The sequence below is a fragment of the Meles meles genome, chromosome 17 (assembly GCF_922984935.1).
Source record: "Meles meles chromosome 17, mMelMel3.1 paternal haplotype, whole genome shotgun sequence".
Classification (NCBI taxonomy): domain Eukaryota; kingdom Metazoa; phylum Chordata; class Mammalia; order Carnivora; family Mustelidae; genus Meles; species Meles meles.
Window position 1 is genome coordinate 30105849 of NC_060082.1, and position 7123 is coordinate 30112971.

The window sequence follows — 7123 nt, forward strand, 5'->3', positions numbered from 1 at the left end:
TTTAAAAAAAAAAAAGAAAGAGAAAAGCAGAGTTTGGAGATAAGATAGAGAGTGATAGGGTGGGAGGGATGCTGTTTTGGATAGGGCTTGCAGGTCAAATAAGATCACCAGAAGACACTGAAGCAGTGTTCTTAAAGAAGCAAAGGAGCTCCGAGCTCGTGATACGAATCCAAGTCTAAAGATGTCCCAGAGAGAACAGTCTGAGCAAAGGCCCTGAGGCAGCAGCATGCTTCGTATGTCCACTAAAGAGGCCAGTGTTGTGGCTAGAGTGGAGTGAACAGAGAAGAGAATGGAATTAGGGATTAAGACCACAGAGCCGGTAGGGTGGCCAGATCATATAAGGCCTTGTAAATTAAAAGCATTCTGGGGGCGCCTGGGTGGCTCAGCAGGTTAAAGACTCTGCCTTAGGCTCAGGTCAGGATCCCAGGGTTCTGGGATCGAGCCCCACATCGGACTCTCTGCTTAGCGGGGAGTCTGCTTCCCTCTCTCTCTCTGCCTGCCTCTCTGCCTACTTGTGATCTCTGTCTGTCAAATAAATAAATAAAAAAAAAAAAAAAAAAAAAAAAAAAAGCATTCTTTGGCTTTTATTTTGAGTAAAATGGGAAGCCATAGAGATTTTTGAGCAGAGAAGTGACATCACCTGAGAGTTATTATAGTGTGATGCAGAATCAGGAAACAGGACATAGGGTGGATGGGGAAGAGAGCACATAGAACTGTGCCTCCCAATATGTAGCCACTAGCCACAGGTGGCTATTAGTGTAAATCAGTTAAAAGTTTTTTAAAAATACAAATTCACGTTCTTCATTGCACCACCCACACTTCAAGTGCTCAATAGTCACATGTAACGAGTGATTATTAGACAGTGAGATAAAAATAATCTCCATCATCACAGAAAGCTCTATTGGATAGTGTTAATGGAATCTTCGAGGCCTTTGTAGGGTCTTTGGCTTTGACTCTGGGTAAATGGAAAGCTATTGGAAGGTTTTAAGCAGAGGCGAATGTGCTCTGAGTTATGATTTCAAAAGATCACTAGGGTTGCCGTGTTGAGAATAGGGGCAGTGGTGAAAGCTGGGAGACCATTACTTGCCTAGTTGAGAGATGATTGTGTCTCTGTTGAAGCGGTAGCAGTGGTGATTGTGAGAAATGGCTGGATTTTGAATATAGTTTGAAGGCAGAATCAATAGACTTTTCCAAAGGAATTGATGTGTGATTTGGGAAGAAAGTGATGAAAGTGTGTGGGTGATGATGTTGGGAGAGAAGGTAAGGCACAGGCGGAAAGACTGAACACATAGAAAAGTCCCATTCATCACGAACCAGGGACAACGCAGGGCTGTGGCTGGAGGACAGAGGTCTAGAGAGCCCTCATCTTAATCTAGAAGAGGTCAAGGGGGAGACTGGTGTGCTGGGAGTGTAAGGATGGTGGAGAAGATTTCAAATAGTCGTTGGAAAGGGTCCATTTGAAGTCGGTGATCATGAAACCATCTACCCCTTTGATTTCCTCCAGCAGCGTCTGCTCCCGCAAGGAAAGGGAAAGAGGTGACTGGGACCACATCATTGAGGGCTGGCGTTTTCCTGGATGGATTTACAGAGGGGAATACAGAGTATTTACAGAGTAGGAAATACAGAGGGGAAGGGAGTTTAAGGGAACCTCGACCGGGGTATTATAACACAGCATCCAAGTTGATAAATAGGAACGTGAAAAAAGTAGAGGACGGGAGAACTGGGAGGAAGAGGAGGCATGGATAAACTGGAAGCACTGACACTTCTACCGACGGCTGCAGGCACAGACCAAGCCCGCTGGAGGGAAAGATGCTTATCCCAGCAGTGGATGTTGGCCTCAGTAACTTTGCAGGTGGAGCTGTTTCGGGTGACCACACGGTCGGGCCTTTGGCATCTATGCAGCTGTATCTTCCCTCTGGCCTGACTTGCTAAGTCCCAGAATTTCATAAAAGATGATCTCACCGTGCATCCCATGTTAAGTAGGTTTGGTAACCAAAAACCCAAGAGCTTGCGGCCTACTGCATGGTTCCAGGCCCGTCACAAACGGACTGTGTAACCGTGGACCTTGGCTACATGAACCTCATGGTCCTTCCATCTCAAATCTGTGATTCTATGGCCTCATTATAATTACAGTCTTTTTCCAAACACTGACTTACAAGATGGACCCTGGGGGATTTGCCTATTAAAAATAGGCAACTTTGCAAATATTTAATCTGTTTCTTGGAACATTACACTGTCGGAAAGCTGCCTTCTGGATCACATGACGGAATCTTGGCCATGTGGTCCTCAGAGCCCCTGTGAGAGGAATTCTGTACCCACCACATCTAGGTGTCCTTCAGGTCCTGCTCTCTCTGATGCTCTTTACCTAACAAGCATCCCCCCCCCCCCCCCGCCCTTTTAAAATTTATTTCAGATTAGCTCTATGTCCAATGTGGGGCTTGAACTCACCACCCTGAGATTGAGTCACAGGTTCTACCAACTGAGCCAATCAGGCACCCCACGTTTTTTCTCTTTTAATAGTGCCTTATAGGAGAGCTCCTTCAGCAGAAAGGACAGAGGCCGTTGCTCTTAGAATCGGATGCAATGTTGTGACCTGTAAATTCCTATGAACATTTGAACATTTTATTGATATTTATTCAGGAGAGATTCCAAAAGGCCCAACTGCTCCCCCTCCTCCTCCCTACCAATCACTCTTCCCTCTCCAGGACTGAGAGAGTATGAAGACCAATTTAAGGTAAATTTTTAACAAGATGGTCTAGCTTGGGTTTTGGAGGCTTGACTAATGAAGTAAGTGGTAGTTTTTAGCTAAAATAACCTCATTGTTTGGACAAGTTTTCTCCTTTGAGTTTTCTAGGGTCATTAGAGCGATCTAACTACCTTACCTGCTGTTTGAACTGGCTGAGCCTCCGGAGGGACAGAAAACAAAAGAAGGGTGTTGAAATGCAAATAGATAGCTCTAAATTCCAGTCCTAGGGCTGCCAAAATCAAACCAAAGCTGACATGGAGGGTCTCCACAAAGGTCTGTGGAAAGGCTCTAGAAAAATCTCACAAGATGAATTTCTTTTCGTGGACTAGAGTCCTCTGGTAGGTAAGAAAAACAAAAACAAAATAAAAACAAACAAAGGATTTCATACTTGGAATTTGCTCAGTGCCAGTTGAATGGCTAATTGTTTCTTGTCCCCCCCCCCCTTTTTTTTCTGCCTGAATAGATAATCCTTACAAAACATCCATTCATTCTACAAGTGAAAATTTCTGGAATACTCTACACTGGCCTTGGCAAGTCTAACGGACCCAGCGTGAGTGATGGATTTGTGTGCGTTGCTGGTGACCGGTGTATTGGTGTTTTGTATGCTAGTTTAAGAATATTTTAGCATTAGAAGATTTATGACATTTTAATTAACGAATATGATAAAGGCTTAAACTTGCAGATGAAATTATAAGGTACAATGTTATTTTTGTAGCTTGATTTTGAGAACAAACCTGTTTGTTTTTGTTGCTTTGAGAAAGGACCCGCTGATAATTAATGTTAGCTTTCTTTTCAGTGTGACCACTTTAACTGACATGTAAATAATTACTTTTTAAGGGAAATAAAATAAGGAGGCAATATAGCCTAGCAAAAAGGATACACAATATCAGATTCTTAATTGCTAAATTTAATTTGGTCTGTTGTTTGATTTCTGCCCTGAACTGGCTGCACAACTTCGAATAAGTTATTAAGTTCCCCTTTTAAAAAAAATATGAAATTGGAATGAGAAATATGTGATAGTGAAAAAATACTTGTGAAAGCGTTTTAATGTCCCATGAGAAAAGCACAATCAGAAACCACAGTTGGGTTGGGCTATTTCACTGGAAATATCTGATCTTGTCCATAAACCTAAATTTTAGTATGTGAGATAATTTTTTTTTTAACCCATTTAATTTTAGATGCTTAGGAACTCTTCAATTTGTTAATGGAAAGAAACGCCATATACGCTGGATGGCTACATAGCAACTTTATTCTGGTAAAATAATCTCTTAAGTCCTTGTATACACAGTCACTAACTGTGTTGGCTTTATAAGGTCAGCGCGAGCATACCAGCCCTGTGGCTGTTAGGAGCCCCGTGCGTCCAAGATAGCAAGCACTAACTTGAACAAACACACAAAACAGCAAATAGTTTAAACAGTACCAGTTGATTTGTATGTAACCCCGTCTGAACAGAGGAGTTAAAAAAAAAAAACACCAGCAAAGTTACATTAGTTATGGAGAGCGTTAGGGTTTATCAGTGGAGGTGTATCAGTGCCCTATTAAAAAGCAAAGGTTAGAAAGTGGAATCTTGAACTCAGATACCCTTAAACTATTAAGGACTACAACTGGCAGTCCAGCGTTTATTTCTGACTGCTGCCACTTTTGAAGGAGAAAGCTTTGGAAACGGATATTCTTCCAGGTTCTCCAAGAACCAACCACAGTCAAGTGAAGAAGTGAATTCTGCTGGGGTTAGCAGAAGCCTCGTGATTTTAGGAACTAGGGATGCCAGGCTCCCAGGTTCTGAGGTCCAATATTGAGTCTGTCCCTGAGTCACCCTGACCAGTCACCCAGTGTCTTGTGTTTCCCTCTTTAGAGAAGAGCTAAGACTATTGACTTTTTTTTTTTTTTTAGATTTTTAAAATTTATTTGACAGACGGAGATCCCAAGTAGGCAGAGAGGAAGGCAGAAAGAGAGGAGGAAGCAGTCTCCCCGCTGAGCAGAGAGCCCGATCCCAGAACCCTGGGATCATGACCCGAGCCCAAGGCAGAGGCTTTAACCCACTGAGCCACTCAGGCAACCCTATTGACTGTTTTTTTTAAAGATTTTTTTTTTTAAGATTTTATTTATTTGGGGCGCCTGGGTGGCTCAGTGGGTTAAGCCTCTGCCTTCAGCTCAGATCATGATCTCAGGGTCCTGGGATCCAGCCCAGCATTGGGCTCTCTGCTCCACAGGGAGCCTGACCCCCCCCCCCCACTTGTGATCTGTCTGTCAAATAAATAAATAAGTTCTTTTTAAAAAAAAAAAGATCTTATTTATTTATTTGACAAAGAGAGACACAGAGAGAGAGGGAACACAAGCAGAGGGAGCGGCTTCCTGCTGAGCAGGGAGCCCTATGCAGGGCTAGCTCCCAGGACCCTGGGACCACAACCTGAGCCAAAGGCAGATGCTTAAGGACTGAGCCGCCCACGTGCCCCTAAGATTTTATTTTAACCTAACCACCTAACGTGGTTTGAACTCATAACCCTGAGATCAAGAGTCACACACTTCACTGACCGAGCCAGCCAGGCGCCCCAGACTGTATTGATTTTTTCAGAGGTTGCAAAACACGTTATAAAAGGATAAGAAGCAATAAACAAACATGTAATTATAAAATATTAGAGGGAGTGCATTTTAACAAAGGTAAGTGCATTCTTTTTTTAAAGGATTTTATTTATTTGAAAGAGTGAGCGAGAAAGAGAGCTCAAGCAGGGGGAGGGGCAGCGGGAGAGGAAGAAGCAGACTCCCGCTGGGCAGGGAGCCCAAGGAAGGGCTTTACCCCAGGAACTGAAGATCCCAGGACCAGGATCTGAGCAGAAGACAGACACTTAATCAACTGAGCCACCTAGGTGTGCCCCCGACCGCCCCTCCCGCCGCTTTTCTTTTTTTTAAAGATTATATTTTATTTTAAGATTTTATTTAATCATTTGAGAAAGAGAGGCAGCATGAGCAGCGGGGAGAGACAGAGGGAGAAGCAAGCAGACTCCCTGCTGAGCCAGGAGCCTGATGATTGTGGGGCTCAATCCCAGGACCTGGAGATCATGACCTGAGCTGAAGGCAGCTGCTTAGCCATCTGAACTACCCAGGTGCCCCTTTAAGATTTTATTTTTAAGTAATCGCTATCCACGGTGGGGCTTGAACGCACAAACCTGAGATCAACAGCGACAAGCGCCTCGGACTGAACCAGCCAGGCTCCGCTTCAAAGGTAAGTGCATTCTTTTGATAATTGGAAGTTGATAATCTTTATGTAAGAATAGAGAGTTCGATTTCAAAACAGAGTTTTATGTTTGAAATCTTTTATTGGAACCTTGGGAATTTGGGTGCTTGTTGACTCTGTTAATCTATGTTGCTTATTGAGAGGGAACTTGTTAACAAGTAGTCTTCCTGGAGTGGTTAATTGCTTATCAGAGATCAAACCCCCAGGCTTCTAGAAATGTATATTTAAATTTAGTAACCTGACTTTCAAAGACAGAGACTAATTTTCAAGTCTACTGTAATTTTCTTTTTTTTTTTTTTTTTTTTTTTTTTTTTTTTTTTTTTAAGATTTTATTTATTTATGACAGAGAGAGATCACAAATAGGCAGAGAGGCAGGCAGAGAGAGTGAGAGGGAAGCAGGCTCCCTGCCGAGCAGAGAGCCCGATGCGGGACTCGATCCCAGGACCCTGAGATCATGACCTGAGCTGAAGGCAGTGGCTTAAACCACTGAGCCACCCAGGCGCCCTACTGTAATTTTCAAGTACCGGGTGCTGTGCATGGGTTTCTGTACATGTTGTAAATATAGATACGTAAATATATAAATCTGTATGTAATACATAAATCTGCATGTAAAAATATATACATACAGAGTGAATTCTCTAGAGACCTTTAAAAAGTTGTTTGTTTTGAAGGAAATTGATTGAAGCACCCATTGTATTCCTTGCTTTCCCAGGACAGCTGTTCCGCCACACCCGGGGTTTTGAATTCTGTCTTCTTGGACCACTTAGATGCCTCATCAACACAGCAAACCTTTCAGAGATGGAACTCAGCGTTTGTTAGTTTTCTTAATGGCGCCTCTCATCATTAAAAATAAGTGTATAGTTTTTAACTCTTCATCCTTTCAGCTTTCTTTACACTCTCTACCAATCTAGCCAGTCCTGAATTCCTTTCAGTTTTTCTATCAGTGTCTAGCATCCTTCTTCTGATTCCCAGTACAAACTGGATTATATTCCCATCATCCAAAATGAACAGTTATTATTATTTTTGTCCTGTTTCAATTTTTTATGACATAAAACATTGGAGAGAAAGTCAAGTTTCCTTTGAATACTAATTCCAGTTCCATTTCCTCCTCCTTTTTAAATTTTTTTACTTTTTTTTTAAGTTTT

The 7123-nt window shown here is 42.5% G+C and overlaps 1 long non-coding RNA gene across 2 annotated transcripts; it reads left to right on the forward strand.

Moving 5' to 3' along the window:
* The first annotated feature begins 5308 nt into the window (after positions 1-5308).
* Positions 5309-6853, forward strand: LOC123928139. 2 transcript variants are annotated; one of them, XR_006815621.1, is made up of 3 exons: positions 5309-5404; positions 5791-5966; positions 6691-6853. It is a non-coding gene; the product is annotated as an uncharacterized LOC123928139 (long non-coding RNA). The 2 variants fall into 2 exon arrangements; XR_006815620.1 differs by lacking the exon at positions 5309-5404 and having other exon boundaries at positions 5756-5966.
* The last annotated feature ends 270 nt before the right edge of the window (positions 6854-7123 follow it).